General features: G+C 44.4%; 1 long non-coding RNA gene across 1 annotated transcript in view; it reads left to right on the plus strand.

Annotated features, from left to right (window-relative positions):
• Nucleotides 1-24,464, plus strand: part of LOC121077169 — a 43,447-nt gene extending 18,983 nt beyond the window's left edge. The window contains exon 3 of the long non-coding RNA XR_005823930.1: nucleotides 24,308-24,464. This is a non-coding gene — a long non-coding RNA (uncharacterized LOC121077169). The remainder of the gene's footprint in view (nucleotides 1-24,307) is intronic.
• The last annotated feature ends 1,428 nt before the right edge of the window (nucleotides 24,465-25,892 follow it).

Here is a 25,892-nt window from a genome sequence, read left to right on the forward strand (position 1 = left end):
GATTTTCGTGTTCTCTTTAGAAAGGTTCAGAGCTATCAGATCTCACCATACTACATGCTGCATGAATATGTCCAGTGATATTGTGAGCTGATTATTGTTCAGTCTTAACGGCTTTCCATCTCCGTAACAACGGTATTAGCATTAATATTCTGCCCAAGGCTCTGAATATGGATACTAATGGAACTCAATCAGCTCTTAAAGAACAAAGGATCCCTTTTATATGGCACCCTGTGACAGTCAGAGGATTGGATTAGCAACTTGTCAATCCTTTGTTTTGCAGCTTTTTTTTTTTTTTTTGATGCTTTCTGAAATACTTGGATAGTATGTAGAATTACATTATCTGAAAAATGAATACAAAACAGTGAAAGCTATGTACTATTCCCTCCTGACCTGATTATTGTCGATTATTTAACTAAGTAGCCAGCATACCCCCTAATTTAAGTACTGAATTCCTACAACACAAAATGCTATCTTTTCTCATAAAAGAAGCCCAAGGAAGAACAAGCTCAATTGCCAATTATGCTTCTTCCATGAAATCTCTTCTATCCCCTTCAGGATAGGTTTGGGTAAAAATATAATTGCAGTGGATAAGGAAGCTTAAGAAAAGACATAAATGAAAAAATGCTATGTGTTGGCATCTGATTGATCCATTTGAAAGGAAGAGAAGGAGAATTTGACGAGATGGTAAGGAGCTCACAGTTTGTTTCGAAGGAACCCAGCATTTTTAACCTCTACAGGGTGCTGAGCTATAATTAAGAACGGCAAGTCAGTGAAAAATCTATTTAAAACTCCTGACAGCTTTTCTAGATTAGTGTTTTTGACATCTACATTCACTCTAGCAAATCACTAATGTGATTTTTTTTCAAAATTATATTTTCATTAGCTCTCTGCATATAATAACAAAGTGAAAATGATGTTACAGCCTGGACAGGTCTTTAACTCAAAAGCTCAGTACTTGCAGTGTGCTTAATTAGCTGCCTGATTATTGTTTTATTCTGAAAGAAGTTTTGTAAATGTGTTTTCATCTATAAAGCATCTTTAAAGTGAAAGCAACTGTTTGATTCTGTTAGTTGGTGAAAACTATAGCAAGCTCTGGATAACAAAGCACTGTGATTAATTCATGTCAAGATACTCATCTCTGCTTTATTTTTTTCCCCTGAAATGGTTGAATTACTGAATAACAAAACAAATGTTTGGATTTGAGTTACAATTGAGTTACATAAGTCTTTCCCATTAATAATTATTCTGCAAGGGAAGAGTAAAGCTCAGGCCTTCTAACTTGGATATAGGTACAATATTTTGAAGCACATCAACAGTCTTCCTCAAACTGTGAAGATCTTGCAATAACATTTAAGTCAGATGCACTGTGAATGTGTTGGTTTTAATTTGATAGCAAAGAAATACCATCATTAATTAGAATGCTTTCAGATTAGTGTTTGTGTTGCATAATTCAACATTTGCCAAAGTTCAGGAAAGATATGCACTAAGTAGAAATTATTACTTTGATAACGCTGCTACATTTCCTCTCCTTATTTTTAATATGGCTTTTTAATTTGGGTAATGAGTATATATCACTAATCATTTTGAAAGCCTATTACCAACACCAACCAATCCGTCAACTTGAGTTAATAATTTACTTTATTATAAAAATTGGAACTGGACACAGCTGTGGAGGACCGAAGAAAAGAAAAGAAAGCCTCCTTAGCAGATAACCTATTTTCCTCTGTGCACGAAATGCCCCTTGTTCTGCTGGGACTTGTTTCCCCACTGCTGGAACTCCATCAGTGGCCGTTAAACTCCTGATCAAGGCACATTCCACTGCAGGGCATTTGGAAATTAAATGCTCAAGGAATTAGAGGAAGACGGTCTTCTCCCGTACTTAATTTTCCTGTGTATTATTAGTAGCTGCCTCTGCACTGCTAATGCCCTTCTCCCACTGTGTAGGCATGAGCTGGCAAGGTCATTTATTTTTGAACGTGTTTACTGGAAAAATGCAGTTGCATCTGAATGATTGTTTTGGGAAAAATAAAAATCTTTGGATGAGTCATAAGAGAAGAAAAAAAGGTCATTTGAGAAGATTTCAGTAAGAGAAGAAATTGATAAAGAATATGGAAATGCATCCTAATTAGAATGAAAAGTTTGAAGACTGCACCCTGTAGTGAAATTAGTGTCTGCAGCAGACAATGCTCCTCATTAACAAACCGGGACCTCACTTTTATTACACTTAAACCAAGATTCTTCACTGTGTCCTACCACTTAAAAATATGCATCAGTGACCACAATGCTCATGCCATTGGTTATTCTTAACCCTCTGCATTCATGAGCAGATTGAAACTTTGAAAGAAGCACGAGTTGGAAGAGAGATGCCACAGAGATATGGAGTATATTATGCTGAAATTGAATCTTCCTTTGAATGGTGGAAGAATAATAAGAACCCTGCCTACTGAATCATGTTAAACTGCAGCATTTATTTATTTTTAGTACAGTTTTATCTGGTGACAATGTAGTCATTATAGCCTTTTGTTGTTAAGGTGTGTGCATACTTCTATTTGAAAACCTTTGCATAAAAAATGCATGAACAGTAAAGCTTTTAAAACCAACCTACTCCAATCACAGTTACAGTTCCCCCCAAGTTTTGATATTTTTCTCACGACTATGGGTCATTTTATAGGAACTAGAGAGAGCAAAGAAGAAGAAAATATATATTAAAAAAAAAAAAGAAAAAGAAAAGAAAAGAAAGAAATGAGCAGACTTTCCAAGAAATAGAAATTAGAAGTATTTTCTTTAATAAGATCTTGCTTCGAGATGCAGCTGAGAGATTGCTGGCAGGAATTGTGGTCCTTTTCTTCCCTGCAGCTTCTACACCTTGTATTTCCCTTCCCTCCCCTTGTGCTCCAGGCCCAGCAGATGAGTCAGCCTCAGTCAGGCCAACATGCCCTGGAAGCGGAGAACTGTTTGCAGACAATCCAGGCAGCCCAGGTGTCGCAAAACTAAATACAAACCAAACCTGACATGTTCCAAGTCGATGAAGTACCTTTTCAGGCTTCCCAGGGGAAAATTCCACCAAAAATCAACTACTTGCACACAGAAAGTTTAAAGAAAAAAAAAAAATACAGATTGCCATTTTGCAATGGAAAAGAATTTCCCTGAAATATACTGAGCAGCACTTTATTGCTGTATGAAGCCCATGTGCTTAGAAAGCAGAAGCTGGGTCTCCAGCAGCTGAGGCAGCCCCATCGGTCCCAGTGCCTGCCCGTGCCTCTCAGCTCACCCGTCCCTATGCTGCGTGAGACACGCTAGCAGACACAGCACCGCTCGCCGGGTGTGCTGGAGTTCTCCACTGCTGGTCTTGTAGAGCTGCTGTGGCATTTTGGCGGGGCTACTGTGGGCAGGAGGCTCGATTCCCCCAGTGCACCTGTGTTTCCACCCACCTGCAGCTTGCAGTGAGCACAACACGTCTCTGACAGAGATAAAACCTGACTCGCATATCAAGAGAAGGCTACTTTTATTTACTCCTTTAGTCTCATGAAAGAAAAGGGGGAGCTGAGCGTGTAGATAAAGGTAATAAACAACTCCAAGCTCCGGTAGCATCTGAAATGATTCTGCTGTTTATGGTTTCTTTTGGCTACAAGTAATTCCGTGTCTGTTAAATAGCCAGTGGCGCCTTCCTACTGATAGGACCAAATCCCAGCACAGAGCCATCGCCACAGGCAGGAGGATGACAAACAGGAGGCACAACAGGTACAAGGCAGAAATCCGTCTTAAATTCACTTGACTCGTCTGCTGTTTTATGGGCCTTGTTCTCCTCACTCACACACTTGTATTCCACTGGTGTCAGTACAGCAACTTCAGTGAAGTCCTCCTGTGTAAGAGCACTTCAGACCCTCCAGACACAGAAGAGAAATGCTTTTCATGCCATGGCAGAGCCTGACTTCACGCACACACATGCATTCACACACACACAAACCCCATCCTCACAGCTCCTTCCTGCTGTGCAGCACCATTAAGCTATTGGAGTAGATGTTTTTAACCAATTAGTTATTTTCACTACCTGCTTTGGCAAGGGAGCTGGAAGAAGTCCAGCTGCTGAAGTGCTCTGAGCTCCACGGGCTCCACCTGGGCTGCACCAGCCGCTGGGGGCAGGATGGGGCTGGGGCAGGTGGGCACACTCTGTGGGGATGGAGTGGGGGATGCTGGAGAGCTACAGCTAATTACAGTCAAAAATCATAACTTTAGACAACTCTAATGTTTGCAGCTGGAAAGACTTAAAAGCTATTTGCTTCTAATCTCCCTCTGACAATCAATGAATTGAACAGTAAATGTTATTAGACTAATTTACTGTTCATCAAGAGTAAGAAATGAATAGAATAATTTACTATTCATGCATCCAACTGTGTGACATGTGTACAGATCAGTTTGAAATAAAAAGCAACATTAGGGTTCCAGTTCTCCTTCCATACCTTTTTTTCTAATTCCAATTTATATCCATTCTCATCTGGCAAGTTGTTCTGGCTCTGCCCCAGTGACAGAATGACCACATCTGTTTGGGTACACATCTGCATTGGTACGTAGGATAATTTGCCACCTACCTAACCAACTCAGCAATTTCCATAGGGGGAAGCAGTAACAAACTGCACAGCTGTAAAGGAGGCACCTGCTAATTCTAACTGTCCTTTGTGGGAGGCATTTACCTCCAGTTTTGGGGCAGCTTCCATGAGGATGCTACAGCTGTGCTCCATCTTTCTGCTGAGGAAAGCCCAGTTATTTGGGCATTTGGAGTATACGAGGAGGCAACTGGATAAATTGCCCTTTCCAAGCCAAAACTGGGATAGCATTAGGCATTTAGAAACGCTGAAGACCTGCATTTCTTACAGAATCTGGCTATATTAATGCGTGGAAAAAACAGACCTATAGCATCTTTGGTCAAATGGTCTCTGTATATTCTGGGTATTAAGGCAAGAATACCAATCACTCTCTGGATGCCACAGACCTGAGCACAAGGAAAGCACATGGAAAACTGTGGTCTAAAATGACTGGAACTGAGGTTCTCAGAGGAGTTCATCTCACCGGATGGCATGGATGCTGTTCTTCTCAGTGATGGTTTTGTGGGTCAAAATTCTGGGCTTCCTGGCTCTGGTAAGAGGCATGGAAGCCCTGGTGGCTTTATCTCCCAACCCAGCACAGCACCAATGCCCTGCATATTAACTCCTCTTGGCTAAATTCACTTTTTCTGCAAGTTGCACCAAAAAGAAGCAGTTTTTCAGTTCAGAGGAAATAGCTGGTAAGTGCACAAAGATAACTTCTCACTTCAGCTGCATAGGCTTTCCAGCACCTCAAGAGATCCCACAGTTTTTGTTTTGATAAACAAGATGCCATCCACCATCTGCCATCTCCCATTGCCTCTGTCAGGAGGTGCAGTTTGGAGAATTCTTCCAACTGGAAGAGTCTCAGCTGTCTCTGCACTTCAACACTATCGTTTCTTGTAATCTTTAAAGATCTGTCCACAAGCTCTGAAATGTTAGTATTGAAAAGCAAATCAGAGGGGAAAAAAAAATCCAACCTTGAATATTTAGGATAGATTTTGATTTTAAAACTAGAAAAAAAAATATCAGCAACAAAGCAGAAAGTACAGTTTTATCTTTTTTTTTCCCTAGTTCTGAGCTGCATGCTTTTTTCCTAGACCTGACAGTCAGGCTCACTTTTGTCCTTCTCGCACAACAGCACCAGTCAGAGAGATCCCACCAGCCAAATGCCACTTCAAATCTCCCAAGCAACCCTTTTTTCAGAATGTCTCCTTTCATACATATGAAATGTAAGAAGAGCTCAGGAAGTTCCTCAGATGAAAGCTTTCCTTCCAAGTTGTCACCTTTGAAGAAGAGCCCCAATGCCAGATGCTCCAGTGGAATTTGCCATTTTTTGTGACTAGCAATAGGAATGGAATGCAATTTCCAAGCCACGCTTCCTCTGGAACATGCCACATAGAGTCTGGGTTCATCTGGGGCTGTGCATCTTGCAGGACCATTCACACAGCTGACCCCCATGTAGACAATTTGCAGACTCTGAGCCAGGTGAGGTTATTTGCAGTATAGATTCAGCTGGTGGCAGCACAGTTGTTATGAGAGTGCCATTACTGTTACAGTGTTAGCAAGAAATTGTGCCAAAGGCTGGCTGTGATCACGCAAATAGTTCATGGAGGAACACAGGGATTATGATTACCTAGTACTGTAGTGAGGAAGACACCTGAGAAAAGGTGCTCATGCCCATGGGGTAGAGCACTCGCTGCCAGCAGGGACACGAGGGCCAGGTGCAGTTCCTGCCCCAGAAGGCAGAAATGTTGGACTGCAGAGCTGACGGCTGACTGAGCTGCAGCCAGCTCCGATCTCTGTGCTAGGCAATGTTTAAAAAATAGAATCAACACATCAAATGATGTGTCATGTAAGTTTTCCATGTCAAGGAAAATAGCCCGAGGCCCTTCCTCCCACATTTGCTGCTACAGCAGCCAGACAACCTGGCCCTCAAATTTATTCTGGTCTTTAATCAGGAAAAATCCCTGTGATCTCTGAGGTTGGGCTTCATGGTTTTGGAAAGAGATTATATGGTTTACTAGAAGGAAGGCGCTTGCCCACTGTTCTTGAGGTCTGCGGTTACTGTGAAAGTCACGCTCATTGTGCACCACCTGCTGAAAAGTGGAAATGCTCTCATTTGCCCCAGTCATCTCTTTGCAATAAATATCCAGTGTAGCTGCTTCAGAGCCATTACTCATGCTATGTTTCCTTCTGTATACATAAAAGTAGATGCTATCTAGCACCCAGATGACCCCAAGTTCTGTTTTCTAGTGCTAGTTTTCTTTGTTTTTTCTGCATAGTCTTTGTGCTGAAGTTTACCTTTCTCCATGATTATGCTGCCCCAAGAACAAAGGTGGTCCTCCACAGACCGGGCACAGTGAGACTGTGCAGGGAAAGTGGCCACAGTGATACTGCCCCTCCATGCACAGATCATACTTCCTTCCCTTTGTAGCTATCTCACAGATTTCCTTTGACTTGGGGCATAGTGAGCCATTGGTTTTGCCTTTAGGCAAATGTGTATTAGCTGACATGGGCTGTGGTCACTGCCATCTCGAGGTAGAGTAGGACCATCACAGTGCTCACAAATGTTCCCATTTCAGATTCACAGGACTCTGAGCCATGCAGGTCTCTTACAGGAACATACCTTCCAGGAGAGAATAGACATAAACCCAGATACGAGCTTGGGTTTAAAAATCAAACCCTAAACAGGATTTTAGACCAAAGTGCAATTTCACTAGCAGGCAATATGGTTTTCTTGTATATATAATAAACCTCAGTAATCAGAATTGTTGTGAGCTGCCACAATGCGTACTCTCCTGTGGTGCAACCCTGGTCGCTCTCACTGATGTGTGCTATTTCTGAACTAAAGCATAAGGTTTATCATCCCTGCTGTTCTACCCTGCAAGCAGGAGTAAAAAAGGTCGACTACTGTGTTCAGGCAGCATCAAATTACTGTAAAACAAGTGAGATACTGCAGCGATATATGGTGAATCTCAGCATCTTCAGTTCTCTTTCAGGCTTGCATTATAAATGGGTCACAAACTGTTGCATTTGTAACAGAATTATAAGCCATCAACTCACCCAGCCCTTCCAAATTAATATTCAGTAAGGCTTTGCAAATTAAACTGTTTTGTACCTGGGCATGTCATGGAGCACCTGGAGTGCTTTGAGCTATGTAACGGTGAGTTCAGTTTCATAAACCAACTTACAGGCTGATCTAGGGCTTTACATGATAAAAAAAAAAAAAAGATGACAGAAAGTGTGCACAACTTTACAGAGGGTAAGTGTTACACTGAACTATGGGCTTGATGTAAGAGAGGAATTAGGTACTTCTAATCAGTTTTTTTTTTGGTCTCCCAAATTCAAGTGGGAGTTACTCTGTGCCACCCAAACCTGGCTATTCAAAGTCACTAAGGTCTGCCTTTCTTTGCCCCCACTGCTCACTGCTGGGCATGCCCCAGGCTGCTAATTCAACCAGGCAGTGCTACCTTCATCAGCAAGAACCAGCTCAGGTAACACAAGACCAATATCAGCCCTTCTTCTGTCAGAGAGGACACAAACCTTTATCTTCTCGAGCTGAAAGAGAGCGACTCAATAGATCTGCATCTATAGACCGCAACACTCTTTTCATCCATCTGTCAAAATGTGCGTACCTGACTGCTTCGGCAGCCACAGATACAGCACTCAGCACAACAGCTGAATCACTTGGGCTTTTGGTCTGTTTTTAATTACTTCCACTGAAATTCAGGTGGCACCAATGACGGGGAGGTGCACCCCACTGGCTCTCTCACCTTTTAGAGGGTGCAAAGGGAATCAGGGAGCCTGCATTCCAAGTCAAGGGTGAGGTGAGAGACACGATGCTGCAAGTTGCATCAGCAAGTTGGTACAGGAGTAAATTAAAGAGTAGGAGTATGGGCTTGTAGCAGCAGGAGAGCTGAGGGATTTAAGAGGTGATGGATAAATGCACCTCCTGTTAACCTGCACCTTTTAAGTACCATCCAGCCACCCAGCTGAATCCACACTGATGTTGTGGTGCTGTGAAATGCTGTTAGTCCCAATCAGCTGGCAACCCCACAGGTGCCACCAGCCCTGACCTGTGCAAATCGCAGCTTCTGCAGCTCGCAGGCTGATGGAGGTGCCACGAGCAGGAGCAGCGGGCTTCATCTGGCAGGGGCTGGTGGCAAATTGTAAAAGCTCTTCCCATAGAGAGAAAGAAGCTAATTTCTTACTAATTATTTGCCAAACAGCATGTAATTAAATAGTGCAGAACTGTCGACAATGCATCTTTGGGTCTTTAGGCCATATATTTTTCTCTTCGTGGCACACTCCTCCAGTGCTTCAAGGCTACTGCACGCTGCAGAGCAGCAAAGGAACAGAGTGATAATTGAACAATTAACAAATGATGTCATAAAACAATGTACTTAAAATAAAATGCATAATTAAAATAACTGAACCACAAAAAAGATGCAGCAGCATACAGAAAAAGCACACCAAAAAAAAAAATCCTTGAGAATAAATCCCATGTAGGAACTGAAATATGCCATTTAAAGGGAAAAAAATAGCACCAGAGTGGTTAAGCAAAAATGTGGAATAAACTAGCAAGCAACAGTGATTTGCAAAAACTATAATAATGTTGCAAAAGAACTATTCTCTGTAGTTAACAAGTTTGTACCATAAAACAGTCCTTTGGTGACTCCCTGCATCATTATTTGCTACCAAGGCACTGCATTGATGGGCTCATTGGGATCCATGGATCCAGTGTTAGATCAGTAAGCAGGAAAGCAGAGGTCCCACTGGATTTCCTGCCTGGAGAGCTGTTAGGATCCATGCTAGTTCTTTAAAGAGCAGAGCTGTGTACAGTGCTGCACTCAAAATGACCGTGTTAGGAATATAACTACTTCTGCTACAATTGAGACATTTGCAGGAAAAAAAAAAAAAAAAAACAGGAAAGCCAAAAGAAAAAAAAATGCGTGCTTGCTTGACAGAAACTCATTCTAACAAATGCAGTTTTTGAAGAGCTCTGCATGCTGCCTGTGTCTCTGCTCTTGGGAAGGCCAGAGAGGGGACTGAACCGCGGCCACCTCCACAAGGACAGGCTCCAGCTGCGGCCAGCCCAGCCGGCTGTCGCTGCTGCGGGCACCCTGCACAGAGCCAGAGGGTGCCACCAGGTACACCCACCTGCATTCATGGTCATTCGCAGCACGCAGAGCCCTTTATTCTGGTTTCTCTGCTTTCATTTGGCACTTCTTTCTTTTTCTTTTTCTTTTTCTTTTTCTTTTTCTTTTTCTTTTTCTTTTTCTTTTTCTTTTTTTTAACTAGATACACTAGAAGAAATTTTAAAGCATGAGGCAGACGTGCTTTCCAAGAATAATTGCTCTTTGGCTGCTGCACAGGAGCTCTGCTCATGCATTTCTGGGAGATACTTGCAGACTGCTAACTGCTCTGGAAGCCTTTCAGCCTTTGCTGCCTGCAAATGGCATTATTAGTCACTAATAGCCTCAGCTCACCATGTTGTCTTTTGGTTAGTTAGCAGCTATTCTGCAAGTCAGAGACAGGGAAAGAGACACATATGTTTAAGCAGGAGCCAACTTCTGATCTGTAAAAAAAAACCTGGAGGGGTTTCTTAGAGCAATCCTACCATTAGCTGAGAAGCAATGGTGAGGGAATGTGTCAGCACGGGGTGGGGGTGTCCACGCCACCTCCCAGATGCTGTTTCTGGGACTGGTTCCTGGAGAGGACCCAGAGGATGTTCTCGCAGGCTCTCTGGCCCTGGCACAGCTGCTGACACAGGGTTGTGGAACAGGAGGAGCAGGGGTTTCATGGTGGTAAAGGGAGCGGGGGGAACTCAGTGTGGTGCTTGGACCCAAAAATCCATGGCATCAAATTTCCAGATCTAAATGGCTACCCCTTTCAGACCAGTTAAATGACATATATATACATCTTATTAAAAGTCAAGGGGACTTAACTAAATCCTTGGTGGTTTGTTGTTCTTTTCTAAAGGTTAGGGATTGTGTTTGTTGTTTTTTGTTGTTGTTGTTTCATTAAGGTTACTTGCTCACCTGTTTGTTCCTTTTTGGATATTGTAGGACTCTGTTATTTACTGCTCAAGCAATTCCAAGAAGTGCTCTACTGACATTTCACAGTATTTAGTATTGACCAAACACTACATGATAAATCTTTATAATACTCCAGAGAGACCATCAAGGGAGCAGTTACAAATATATACATTGCAGCATATTGTGTTCTGGGTTAAATGAAATATAAAATCACATCACCATCCTGGGTACTAACTGCTCCATCAGTATTCCATCTCACTCCAGCTGCAGGTATGGCGGTTGCCATTAAGACGTCAACATTTGTCGATTGCCATGGATGGTAACTGATGGACTGCTCTTTCCCACAGTACGTGGGAAAGAAAATGGGAACCGTGGCAACGTTGGTATCTTGCACCATCCACAGCTCAAACTTTGTGGGCAATGACAAGCACCTATACGGAGAGAAAGATGGACAAGCTGGTACTGGCAGTGGTCACACAGTGCTGTCCTGTGTGCTGTGTTGCTCCATTTCCTGCTTCAGAAGATGGAGCATTTCCAGGCCTTCAGAAAGTTCTGGATTAGTTTTGAGTTTTGGGTAATTTATAGCCAAGTTGATTTCACCATCATTAGCTTTTATACGTTCAAACAGGGTTTAATTTTGTTTGGAAGATGCAGACGTGTGTACAGCTAGATAATGCCCTGTTTGTTTTACTGACTAATTCATCACTTAAAGTACAGGACTATAGGTTGAGAGACCAAGACTTATGCAGACTCCCATACTCCTAAATCAAACCAATAAAAGTTAAATTCACACTGTTTGCAAGCACTTTATGCAGATGGAAAATGTCACCTTGTCTGAAATACTTTATGGCACAATGCAGAAGCAAAAAGAAATTCCACAGTGAGAGATTAAAAAGCTTCACTAATGCTTAGCTGGGAGGCACGCGGTTCTGTGCTGCCTCCTCCCTGTGTGATGGGGAGGTTTTCCTGTGAAGCAGCATCCCCTCGGGCAACGCTCTGCGCACAAGCCCACCATGGTGCCTCAAGCCCTGTCCCTCCTCCCCCCAAAAAACACTGGGCTGTTCAACTGGGGCCCTATGTGCTTCCCCTGGGGTGGACGACTGACATGGGGAGAGTAAGGTGGTGGCTCCATGGGGTCCCACAAACCCTGGTGCCCTGACACCCGCCTGGGCACGATCCAGCCCATCTTGTGCCCATTTGTGCAGCTCTGTCAGGCTCAGTGGTCACAAGATGCTGGGCCTGCTGCATTGGTTGAGGTGGTGTCCCGGGCTGGAGCTACACTTCGCCTCGTGGTTCATGGAACCAAGGTTTGGAGAAGGCTCTGAAGCTGATGGTTATGACATGTAAACTTAGTTTTCAAGGGTCTTCTAGCCATCTCTGTGCTGTCTCCTGCTACCCGAGATAGAGCCAAGACAGTGCTGCAAACATGGAAGGAAACTAACTTTTCAAAAACCAGCTTTAATATTCCATAGAGGACACATCCCAACACAAAGCTCTGGGGAGCTGTGGCACAAGCTGCTAGCCGAGCATAGGGCAAACATGGAGCCACCAGAAATCAGCGTGCCCAGACCCATGGAGCTATGCGGAGCTGTGCTTAGGAAGCAAAATCAACAGTCTCAAAAGCCCGATTCCCAGGCAACTCCTTCCCTCCGACATTGGGGGGAGATGCCACCCATCAGGCACAGCCAAAAGATCAGGAGCCAGCCTGGTTTCCTTTGCAAACTTTACAAAGCTTTCCTGCAATGTCTTCTTCCCTCTCCCTTCCGAAAGACAAAGGGGTGCCTCGCTCCCCCTGCTCCAGCAGCTCTGCCGACTGCAGGCGGAACATTAAATGCTCTGAAAGCATTTTTACAGTGGGGAAGCAGAGACTCTGCAAACAGCTAATGGGTGTATTTCAATTCCCTATTAATTGCATATTTATTACTCAGCTGCTGCAAGGAAACGTCATGTTAGGTTGATTAAAGCTTTGCAAGCTGTACAGTAAATATTTTAAACAAAAAAGGTTTTGATCTCAGTTGCTGTAGGGAAGGGTGGGGGAAAGCTGCCATTAGAGTTGCTATAATTAGCAGGCTCCATTACAGACAGTGTTTCCCACAGGCTCTGCAACATGCTTCGTGTGTGTCTGTCTGCATGTATTTAGGCAGAATATCATTTTATGTAAACGTATATATATAAATCGTATATATTTTTATATTTATATATTGTGTGAGGAAAAAATGAGGAAAAGAGAAAGCCTATGTTGCTATCTTGTGTCTTGTTAACAGGCAAGATGAAAGACATATTCAAAAGGCAGAAAAGAGAAGAGGAGTTACGTGTACTGACGGGAGTTTGGGGGTAGGTGACCAGCCCGCAAGCCCCAGCTGCCCACATAACGTGTCTGATTAATTAAGCCCTTGCCTGTACACGCTTCTGTTACTAAATGCCAAGTCTCTGCACATATGCTTGTGGTCTTCCTCGCTTCATGGTGTCAGTCCGGGACCGCACACGCAGGCAGATCGCACTGGGCAAGCCTTTGTGAACGTCACCCGGACGCGGGGTAGCGATGACCAGCCACAGAAATGCCAAGCTTTCTCTCCTGGCCATCTGCGTGATGCTGTCAACGTATCACAACAGCAGTGATACAAGAGAAAAAACAGCATGTATTTCTGGCACACTGCATCATCTTCATCACTCACCATCAGCCCCCACTTACCTCCTGCACAAGAGGCTGCAAAACCCCCAGACGATGGCACATCTCCGGGTGCAATGTGTGGCCAGCAGTTTTGGTCTGTGCTCACCCCCGTGGTGCTGAGGCTCCGGTGCTGGCCCCAGCGCTGCTCCCCCAGCCCGCCGGCACAGGTCCGTGTCTCCTCTCCCCTGCTCCTTGAGCTTTTTTCTTCTTGACGTTTGACATGAATTAGAGGAGACATCAGTCAAGCCCGGCCCAATAACCGTGGATACCTGCCCCGGGACAGGACAAGCTAAAGTGGCGCTAGTGGGGGACAGACAGCTCTAACTACTGAGCCTGGGGATGTGCAGCTCCGAGGAGGCGAAGGCACACCAGAGGGGTGTCGCTAGTGGGGATCAAACTGCCCGAACTCAGCCCCAGGGCTGGAAGACCAGTTCTGACACAAACGAGTGCTGAGTGGTATTTTTTGGCTGAAAGGGTAAAACCCCTTAAGGGTCCATACACCCTTCAGGGCACAAATGCACAACTGTCTTCAAATCTGCTTGCTGTAATCCCCAAACCAAGACAGCAGTGGCTCCCAAATGCAAGAATGGGAGGTACGGAGGTCTCTGACTCTATGCCCAGGCAAGCCTTTAGCTTTTAGGTTGAGTTAACAAGTTCTCGGTCATAAAATGCAGGCCAGCAAATACAGAGTAATTTATTTTATTGTGTAGCCCTTAGAGCAGTCATGGTGCTCTGTATTCCCATGTTGTTGCCCCAGAATTTGTAGCTGCTATAGGCAAACCAATGGGCAATTTTCAGGAGCAAAATCTGTTGTTGTCAAGTCTTAGGAGTTTATTAAGCTGCAATATTTGGCTTGGCTCATTTCCTACAGCGGCTCCCTCTTGGAACTGTGTGATTGCAAGGGATGCAGCAATTATTAACAGTAAAACAAGTTTCAATCTCTTATGACTGCACATGAAGTCTCAGAACTGTGAACCTTCAAAGGCACAAAATACAGAAGGCAAAACCAGAAATTATTCAGAATTTATTTTTTCAAGTAGGTTTTTGAAACCCATTTCAAAATTCAAGGGACCTCATGTCTGATTTTTGAAACAAACGTTGGCAATGCTCAAACTAAATGAGCCATATTTACATCTCACTGATTTCTGTGAATGAAAGGGTGGCAGCGGGGTGGGGGGACACGGCTACGTTTGGCAAGTCCCAGTGCAGAGAAAAGAAATTAAATAAACAAAGCAGGAGCAGAGTACTTTCAAAAAGAATCAAACAGCATGGACCATTAATGTTTCAAGAGATAGGAGCTGTATGTGAGCCAACCATCCCCAAGATATTTATTCCCTATCTTTAAAATAGGGAATTGCATTAGAACAGGTAGAATCTTTCAAAGCAGGGAAAATTTTTAAGGGCACTCACTACCCTTTAAAGAAGACTTCAAAAACCATCTCCAGCATTGAGCTGAAGAAGTTGGAGAGATTTGTAGGTTATAGCAAGGGAGAGTGATGGGAATACATACGGATCAAGCTGGTTACTGCAGTAAACAAACCTCCCCCAAACTAGCAGTGAGTGCTCCAGCTCAGGAATGAATGGCTTCTTATCTAGAAATAGGTATTAAAGTAAGCCAAGAAGCTGGGTAAACACCAGCCAAGAGCTATAAACTATTGTTAGGGAAAGGTGAAAGCCAACTAGCCTTGGCCACTGGGTTGGTGAGGAAGAACATAGCTAGACACTTAGTTCTTCATAGACTGAGATGTAGCCTTGAGGAAGCTAACCCCTGAAGGCTTTGAAATTAAAAATGATGAAAAAGAAGAAGTTTTCATTACAAAGGAGGACAGCATAACACAGCTATAGAGGCAGAGCTTCAAACAGTGCTGCTTTAAATCTGTGACAAAGCCAGCAACTGCACGGGAAGAAAGCAAATCCACGCTTCTATTCATCCTGTACCATCAAGGGCAACATGCAGCTCAGCTTTCTGTGCATCCCGGCCGGTTTGTGAGAATGAACTATTTTATCTCAAGGAAAGAGACATTATCATTAATTGACTTGCATAGTGCTTTACACTAATAGCCGGGTGCTGTAAAACAGAGATACTGTAATCATGCCAAGAGTTTGAAAATTAGCAAAGGTAGCTGGGCTTTATTTCCCCCCCCCCCAAAATGTACATGCTCCGCCTGGCAGGTGGTCGGCAGGCATCATCCCAGGGTCTTCCCAGCCCACCCAGCTGAGGCCAGCGCCGTGTGCCTTGCACGCCTGGAGCTGCATCCCAGAAAGCCTCAGGCCCACCTGGGTGCCCATGGCTGGCAGAAGGGTTGGAGTGGGGTCTCTTGCATCAGCCCAGCACTGTTTGATGGAACTGCTTGCACCTCGTGTGCTGTCAGGGACACCTTTCCTATCCTTCCTGAAGGCCAACATGTTCCCAGACAGCATGAAGGGTCCTTAATATAATATAAGATCAGGTCCAGGACACTCCATTACCAATGAGATACTTAACTAATGTTCTGCTTGTAGCAGGAGGTCACGGGAGATTTATCTAAAGAGATGCACATAGAAAGACTTAGCAGACAAGCCATTTCACAACCTCTAATACCCTCACCTTCTTAGTTGCTCAGCTGAAATGCCTTAAGGGATGCATTTTACAGGAGCTCAAAAGTGAACTGGAAACTGCTTAGATCACACAACTTATGCATTTTAAATAGCAGTGTAAAATACTGTGCTTTACAAAAGCTCACTGTTGTACCAAGTGATATAGACATGCTTTGAGCACTGGTGCTGGAAAAGTTGCAGGAAGTACAACAGAAATAAAACACATACAGCAAAACAAATCCGTGACTTACTAAAGTTTATGATTAAAATTTAAAGACTGTTCAAGTTTTATTCCCCATAGCTGCTACTCCCTGGACAAGAAGAGACAGAGAGAGACTGACCTTGAATAATTAAGCCGGTCTGTGGCACCAGATCAATTGCTGGTATTGGCAGAACTCCACAATCAGGCATTTTGAAATGCAAGTGTCAAAGTGCATGTAACTATGGGGCTTTTGGTGCAAAGCAGCCAATATAAAGGAGAAGAGGTGAAGAGTGAGAGAAAATAGATTGTGGAGTTTTTAGCACACTCATGGGGGAGGGATGGGAAAAGTTTCCATTTCCTAACTCTAACAGGACACAACTAGCAGCCGACAGAAACCCACCATGTGTTTTGCTCCCGTAACCTTGTAGAAGTCACCCAGAGCAAGCTGAATCTCTCCTGAGTGAATTAAATCCATTACCAGTTCTGGAGCAGACTCTGAGCAACTACTAGTAGTCAACAGTTTAATTGAAAATAAACTTTGTAAATCCAGGGAAACATCTCTGCTCAACATCAATTACTGAACAAACCTGAGAGTGCTTGAAAGTAGACTTTCCCAGATGTGATGGGCATTTTTTCTGCTGTTTCTGTTCACCCTCAGATCTGACAGCACTGAGGTGACCCACCAGAATGGGATGTGAATTTTACAGCAGTCAAGAAAGTCTTCATGTTGATATCAGCCAAGAAAGACTTTGTGTTAATTTCAGGAGCCAGGGGAACTCCTGCTTAAATCTCTTCCCAATCCCTTGACCTACAATCACATACATGGAAAAGCAGCACCAGACAGACAAGATAATCATTGCATTCCTGTGCAACAGTACTGGAAGAAGCCCTTAATACTGGCATTATTCCCAGAACTCTCTGCCAGACACTTCTGTCCAAAATTCAAGATATCTTAAGTGGCTTTCTATAGAAAGAGCAATGTACAGCATTTAGAGAGCATTTTCATGTACGAAGACCTCAGATCCCACACACCCCTGCCCAGTGGCTCTCTCCAGCCACAAGGAAGATGGAAAGATGCTGGCACAGTGTCACAGTGCTTTGGGGACTTCTCTGCTCTCCTTAGCAGGACAGCCCGCTCAGCTTCTGCCAAAGAGAGAAACTGCACATCACAAAGGAAGGAAGACACAGTCATTTCATTGCCTGTCCCACAGCTTTTATGGTAAGTTTTGTGGTACCTTATGTTTTCCAGAAAGATCCAGTCCCTGGCGTCCTGTGATAAGACAACACCAGCTTCCCTAGCCTTAGTTTTAGAGCTCATAGTGAGTTATAATTTCCAGTTTTCTCAAGTATATCTTAAGGCTTCAAATTCCAGGAGGAAATCAAAAGCAAACCAAATATATTAAAAAAAAAAAAAAAAAAAGAACATTGATTCTTAAACCAAATCATTATCTAACAGACTTACTTTTTGATCGATATGCAGGGTGGCTATTTTGTAGTGCTCCAAAGACCTGGCTTGAATTCAAATATGGGCCATTGAAGAAAGGGTGATGATGAGCAGTGGCTGGCCAGAAGGGATGAGGAGGAAGGAGCAGGATGTTTTCCTCACGTTCTCCCAACCCATGACCACTCTTTCCAAGCGTGGTTCCTCCCTGCGCTCACTCCAGTGCAAATATAAAGGAAGGCAGGAGGCAGCTAGGAGAGTGAGGAGGAGAGACAGAAGAGTTGCTGGAGACTTAGGGGGCCGCTTTCCACACCATCTCTGTGTTACTCCAGCTCTCACTAATGCTGAAACATTACAGGCCTTTCATTGCCTTTGTTCTCTTTCCATTCCATGGGCTTTTGGTACATGCAGCTTCTGCAAGGGAGTGAAAGGGAATCAGCAGCACTGGCTCCCCTCCTCAGTGGAAATGCTTTGAAACTTTCAAAGAACCCAACTCTCTCCCCACATCCCTGCGTTAATATGCACCAACTCTGCTCCTGACGCACTCCATTGTAAATGATGTATGAAATGAAATCTCCTCGCTTGCCTAATGCAGAGAAGAAAGGCTCTGTAGGCAATGCTACAACATTCCTGTCTGGAGAAAAAGACAGCAAAACCTCAGACTCCCTATAAGCAATATATATTTTTTAAGTTGTTGGTGTTTCTCCTTTTCAGTTTTTGCTGAGGGTGGGGATTTTAATTCAGATTTCACAGAGAAACACAAGCCACTTAAATGCATTTCTAAGCCTTTTGCAGTGATTGTGCGACCATCACCCGTACCCTCACCAGAGGGAATTGCAGCGGTAAATGCATTAGCCCCACAAACAGTGGAGCAAAAACAACGGCTTTAGCCCTACGGGAGGAGCAGGCTGGTTGCACGGGGGGGCAGCAGCGGATGTCAGCCTTGATCTGGATTTGAGACCTCCTTCCAGTTTTATATGAAGCTGTTTGAAAACCAGAACATGTTAGCAGACTCCAAAGGGAGAGCGGATCAGAGCGGGCTGGGAGCTGCAGCGGGAGCAGTGCCGGAAGGTCAGCAGAGTAAAGTGGCAAATGCTCCACGGAGCGCTCTCCGTGCCCACAGCAGATGATGGATTAGCTGAGGGCACAGGAAAAGTCACTGGAAGGGAGAGCAAAGAAGGTGACTGAGACATTGCAAAAGACACAGAGAGAGCATCTGCTGCTGACAGATAGTCTTGTGGAACCCTTAGAGTGACTTTAAGCCAGACGGATCAACCTTGGCAGCTCCTGGGCTTGGTGGGACCCACGCCTCCTCAGTGTGCTCTGATGGGCTTTGTGATTTCCCTGGAGCAAAGCACTGTAACCAGGCACCAACTGCCTCGGTATCTTCTGCAGCCAGGCCTGAAGGAGACCCAGTCCTTTGGGCTGACAGGCGTTTGCATGGTTCCTGTGTGCTGTGGGCACTGTGCTGTTTGTTGGCCGTGCATTGGCCGTCACAGTGCTGCTGCCATGAACACTAAACTCTGCTTAGACCTTATAAAGTGTTAGTAAACTTCTAGGGATGATGTCTTTATAGCTGACAGATGAGCCACCTTGATGGATTATTAGACACTGTTAGCCATACTTGCTAGACTTTACGTTACTAATGAGTTTTAGGGGGTTTGCTTTCATTATTCTTTTCCCTTTTGTTTGTTCTGAGCAGCAACTTGCACAGTGACAAAACAAAATGCTTCAAGGCAGCAGCTGGAGCTTGAAATTAATAATAAAAAGTAGTTGTACTGATGTTTGGATGCAGAGTCATGCTGGCAAATGTGCTTGTTTCACACGGCCATGGTACACCCGAGCAACCTGATCTGTTGTCAGGGCAGGCAGGGGAGCAGGAAAGGGTCCCAGGGCTACAAACAGTCAAACAGCTCAACAGAAAGCTTCCCTGGGCACCACCAAAACCGATGGCCAGTTTTAAGAACCTCCCAGCAGCAATGTCCTGCCCGGCCTGGCTCCACACCAACCCCTCCCTGCAGACACAGCCTCGCTCCACGAGGCAACACATGCTCCCTTCTCCCCCACTGCAGGCAGGCTGCATTCATCAGCCCTGTGGAGCCCACACTTACTGAAATACCAGAGCCATGTCGTTATACCTGTAACAAACCTGCCCTTTTACATATAAGAAGGTAAAATCTATATGAGTTAGATGTCTTGTCCAGAAGTCTTTAAAAAAAAAAAAATATATAGAAAGCCTAAAAGCCCCGAATGAAAGAGCAGACAACCAGTTCTGGCATGAGTCCAGATACATTTGACCTCCTTACTCCTCATTGTTCATGAAGTTAACAGGAAAAATATCCATGTTTATCTGAGAATGGCACCATTATTTCATAAAGCTGCTTTATTTCCCTTTCTCTTTTCTGTATTGGAAAAATTCCCCAACATAAACTGAACATTTACTGCAGGCAGATTTTCTCCTCATTGTTCAAGGATAAGATGTGAATGGGAACGGCAGGAGGCCAGCTATTCTCTAGACATATAAAGTGAAAATGATATTTTGAAGAAGATCAAAACCAGTAGCAAGTATTCAACCACTTCCATTATGTGTCTTCGTATTATTTGGGCTGCAAAGAGGTGACAGCAGCACAGCACATCAACCCTTGTGAACAAAATGACATGCAACAGTTTTTAATCAAACTCTGCTCAGGGAACATAAACCAGTGGAAAGTAGAGCAAATAACAAGAGAAATTTTCAAGCAGGTTTACTTGAACTGTGATTAATAATAATAACCATAACAATAACAATAATGATAACAGTTTGTATTCCCAGACTTTGCCTTATCCTGTAGTACTTTTGAAACAGTGCCAGCTTATAAAAAAGCTATGTTTCCCTTCCTAGGACTTCGACAGTGACAAATCTTACAACTGAACGGTAAAGGTGTTCCTAGCAGGGTAGCTGCACTTTGTGGCACTAGGGAAAACCAAGCACCTCTCCTGTCAGTCTGCTTCTACTGACCCTTTCACAAACTCATCAGAACAAGAGCATCCAGGAGTTAAACCTACAGGAAAACACTCGTGGCCCTTCCTGCCATGCAAATTCCTTCTTCTTCCAGGGCGTGGAGATATTCATTAAGTACCCATCCTTCCCCATATTTCATACCCCACGTGGTAGCTCAGACAGGATAACACTGCTGGAGTCATCCCAGGAGCCTCAGTCCTGGAGAATGCTATGTGGACCATAGCTGCTCTGGCAGGAGGGCTTTGCCATCAGAGTGATACTTACTGACACCACAGGGCAGTGGGCAGGGGATGCTTGTGTTGCTCTCTGCATCAAGGGCAGCCCTGAGGAGCCTGTACCTGTGCCATACTCATCCCCAGGACGTGTGGACTCGCCACAGCAGAGCTTGGCTGCATGTGGGTGTTTCTGACCGCTGGGAAGCCCTTATTCAGTCCATCTGTTTGTCAGTCCAGTGGGAGCGAAGAAATACAAAGCCAAGCAGGTGAGTTCACCCAGTGCTGCACCTCTCCAAAATTTTTCAGGAGACTCCTGGCAGCATCAAATTAACCATTAGTGAGGCACGCATCAGCACCTAAAGGTGTTGCAGCAACAGAGACAGACCCAGAGAGCCAGCTCTATAAATGGAGCTTTAGGGGCTCTTCATGTCACACAAGCCTGGAAAGATGCTTCCTTGGAGATCAAGTACCACCATTTTAAGCTCACAAAATTCATGCAAACAATGCCCAGGAGTACTGTGCAAGTACCTGCATGCTCCCTGCCTGCAAGTCACTGCTGTCATCTGCATGGGGATTTCACCTTCCTGAAAGGCAAGGGCTGATGCAGAGCACCCCTTGCTGCCTGCAGGTACCCGCATGGTGCCGTCCTAGAGCACACGGACATCAGACATCCCCCACCAACATCAGACATCCCTCATGCAGGCGGCTCCACCGCTAACCTTGTGTCAGGCACGTCAAGTCAGATTGAACCCAGAGGGCACCAGCCAATTATAAAGAAAACCTCAGAAAAGGTTTAGAGTTGGAGAGGGGCACACAACAGCTTTATGTGCAATTGCTCATCCAAGTCCATAAACTCTGTAAACCTTGTTCCATTATAGTCATCCTAATAATAATCATTAATCAGTTATTTAAAGTCATTCACATGAAAGGCTGTGAGCTTTTTTTTTTTTTTTTTTTTGAGCCAGTATAAATCAACCTTATAGGCAAAAGAATAAATACAGGGAGACAGCTGTACAGATCACACTGTCACACCAATCACTGCTTAAAAGCACACACTGTAAATAGCAGACAAAATTCACCCCCAGTGGAATGCCATTGACTGCACGGGTTGGAACTGCAGCGGGGATAAATTGGCCTATCAAAAATACATAAAAATTTAGAAACAGAATTCAGTGACGTGAGGGAGCAATTTTTCACTTAAAATGACATTATCACTAGCAAACCCATTAAATATTATGGGCTCCGTTAAGATTCCTAAGGGGCCCAACAATACTGGAGGAGTCAGTGGTTGCATGGGGTGGGAAGCAACACACACCCAGGGCTGCCAGTGGGACCACGCTGCTCACCGGCTCCTGAGCCAAGGCTAGGGACAGCTCTGGGGTGGCAGCCCTTGCCCTGCTCCACCAGCACGTCTCCACGGTGCAGGCAGAAGTGAGGGGCGTGAGCAGCAGCCACATATAGCACCGCTGCCACTGCTCCTTGGCCTCTTTTCTCACAGTTGGGGAAAGTAAACTCCAGCAAAACACTGCTTTGGGAGCTGAATTTGTCTGTCCTCAACCTGCCTATCTACGTGGCAGCATCCCTGGCCTGGGAGGAGCAGTGCCACCAGCCCTGGCTGCCTTTCCTGCTGCAGCAGCTGCAGTCTGCAAGATGAGCCTTACAGGGAGAGGCAGGGAGGGACGGAGACATCTTTTTCATGCCCCCTCATGGTGTTACCATGATCTCAGGCCTTTAGAAAGTCATCAGACTGCTTCGTAGACCACTCATCACCAGTAGGAGCCAGACGTGTGGCACTGTCTTAACAGCCCAGCATGGTATTTAGCTACAGTAGGAGTCGTTAGGTTCGGTGCATGGGCTCATCGGGGAGTATCGCAGAGACATTGTGTATCACAGTATGGACTTAATGGCAGTAATTGTGTTTTCATGAAGAAGGGCTGAGGAATTTTGCTCCAGTCTGGAAGTGCCCAAGCCCAGCAGCTCTACCCAGGGACGCGGGCTGAGGCAGCCGCGTGGCTCAGGATGGCTTCACCGAGGGGCCAGCCTCGCGGTCCCACAGGGCTCACAGGCAGCTCGGCAGCTCACCCATGCCGAGGCAGAGCACAGCAGACGAGGGCAGGGGTGGGGATATGGAGCCAGGCTTTGTGGAAAAAAAGAACAATTGTTTTCTCTTTAAAAAAAAAAAAAAAAAAAAAACACCTTGCTAGATTGCCTTACCAGGATATGATTATAGCAGATACTGGGCAAAGCAGTGTCAGTTGCAAAACGTTTGTGGGAAGCAATTTTATTAGAGATATCAATATAAATAAATAGAAGGATTTTTCTGAGTGTGCTTCCACACTTGTTTTGAAAGGCTCTTTTCATTACACTCACAATAGCTGCTGATCATATTCTTCTACTCTCTTATGAAGCATCTGTGGCAATAGTACATAAGGCACACCAGCGTCTGGCTGCACACCACTGCGTTTTGGTCCGGTAGCTTTGAGATTTCACTCTTATTATTTTTTAAATTTGCTAAGGGCAGCAAGTACACAGGCACACAAATAGAAGCATAGCCCCTGCAGAGGCCTCAGCGGGGATATCTGACGCCAGAGTGGGGCCAGACACCCTGTTCTCGCCCCCTGCCCTGCTACCAAGTGGCCACATCCAGCCCAGGCTGCTCGCCAGTGTTCCCGTGGTGCAGGCGCAGGCTTGCTCCCTGTGACATGGTGCAAAGTGGGGCTGGGGGGGGGGCCTTCATGTTTAATATAATTGATGTGTCGGGATGCATTAGTCAGGTGATGTGAAAGAACAACAACTGCATCTTGAACTGTGATAGTTCATTTATTATTGCAGAACTGAATGGCAAAGCCTAAGAGGGCTTCTTTTCCCACCCTGTATAGATTGTTATAAAACAGCTACATTAATCTTTTGTTGTTGTTGCTGTTTGTTTTTGGGTTTTGGTATTTTTCCCCAAGGATATAAAAATAGAAAGCTAACAGTAGAATCAAGATGAGAATTATAAGTCCCGTGACAACATATGCCCCTGAAAACTTCACCAAAATTTTATAGCAGGAGTTGCTAACAATCTCACCGTTTATAAGCCTGTTTGTTATATTCTTACTAATGGATGTTTTTACACAGTAACATACCTATACCTTGCCTCTTAAACCAAATTCAATTAAAATTCTTTAACAGTACTACAGTGAAAAATAGCTAGTTTTGGCTTTTATCCATCTCTCCTTCAAAAATCCCAAAGCATTTTCCATGCATCAAGTAGGCCTTGTAGGCAAGAGCTTCTATTCTCACATGACTGAAGGATACACCAAGGTAAAAAAACATGGTGCAACTTAAATAATGTTAGATGTGAACAAGAAACTACCCTGGCAAAAGAACGGGCTTTCTTCCCAGCACTAGTCAAACCCACCAGAGGCTTTTTGCTTTGAAATAGAGCCACGCAGAGAGTATTATTTGTTTTTACATCTCTCTTCTTCTCTCCTGACCACACCTTATTCCTGAAAGAGACAAAAATATTCCAGAAACAACTGATTTCTTAGGAGAAACATAGAGGATTTGATTTGCTTCTGATCTCTATATTTCCAGTCCCTCAAGACCATGTCACAAACACACGTCTCTCCATCACACCTGCTGTACAGTGTGATTGCTCGTTCCTGCCCTATCTGCTTTTTACAGAAGAGTGGGCTCAGACCTGGTTTCACGCTGGCACAGCAAATTGTGGCACAGCCCTTTGGGATCTCAAGAGAATGACGCAGGTAGGTTTGCATCCTCTGCCTTAGATGCTACCTTAGATGCAGAAATGAGGCTGATGCATCTCAACCACTCGCCCCTTTCCCCAGAAAAGCCAGTGAGCATATTCCCCACAGCAAGACAGGCCAGGAACGGCCATGGTGCAGTCCCAGCCGTCCTCCTGCACTCGCCTTCCCCAAGCACCCAAAGTAAAGTGCATTTTCAGTGCGCAGCCCAGGTCACATCACCGCAGTCAGCTCTTAATATAACTTTCTGGACGACACTACAACGTAAAACCTGAATGTGTTATTTCTTTCACAATCAGATGCTTTCTCTCTGAAACAAGCTGTATCCGACAGCGCCTGCATGGTAGACAACTGCAACCCGTGAGCATCCAGACATGCTTTGAAATGTTCGTGAAACATTTCCATGCCCAATGGATTACGCTGCTAATCAAATCCAACTTATAGCTAGCCTGAATACCTGGTCCTTATTTGCAGTTGGAAACATATCTGGCTCATATTCAAAAACAGCTTAATTAAGAGGTGGTCTTTAGATTAAAGACTAAGTAAAATATCTTTCAAAATTTTGATTACTGGCTCTGGGTACCAGGAAATTAAAATATATTGGTAAAGTCTGTGCATCTACACTAGGTGAAAGCTATGTAAATCCCATCACACTCCACGGGAGGGTTTGGGTTAAGCACTGGTCCATGGACTACATTTCAGAATCAGACAGTGATTTTTGAAGAATTCAGACAGTAAGACAAAAAAAAAAAAAAAAAGTCAAAAATTGCCACACACACAGGACTAATGATGCAGAAGTTTAACCAGAGGCTCTTTAGTGGTGCTCTGTAATCTTGACCCTGGCTCTCTTTGCTCCCATTAGTCTAACAACTGCATCTTCCAGTCCCATGTGTCTGCTAAAAACTGGATATTCATCAGACATGCTGCTGGAAGCAAATATGGCAGCTTTGTCCATGATGGAGGTTTCCCAATATCAGGAAGGAAATAACTTCAGAGAAGGGCAACTCATGTTCTGCATACATTACAATGTTACTGGGCTGTGGCAACAACAACTGTAGAACCCAAAGCAAAGCATTTCCTGACTCTAAGTGGTTAGAGCTCAGCACAACATGGGATACCAAATGGAATTTAGCTGTTGCAGGCTGATCACTTTTTCTCAAATATATATATATAAACATATATATAAATGTGTGCATTCACACACCCACAAATATGTGTTCATGCACAACCATACATATTCATCCACTTCTCCTCTATGCACACTGATCCACCTAGCCACAGAAGAAAGATTGTTTGGATACTCTGATGCTACATTTACTGACACAGTCCCAGGGGTATCGCACCTATTCTTTTTGGCATTACCCCTGTAATGCAAGATATAAAATTCTCAATAGATGTTCTGAGTTTGTATTTAA

This window comes from Cygnus olor, chromosome 13 (assembly GCF_009769625.2).
Source record: "Cygnus olor isolate bCygOlo1 chromosome 13, bCygOlo1.pri.v2, whole genome shotgun sequence".
Classification (NCBI taxonomy): domain Eukaryota; kingdom Metazoa; phylum Chordata; class Aves; order Anseriformes; family Anatidae; genus Cygnus; species Cygnus olor.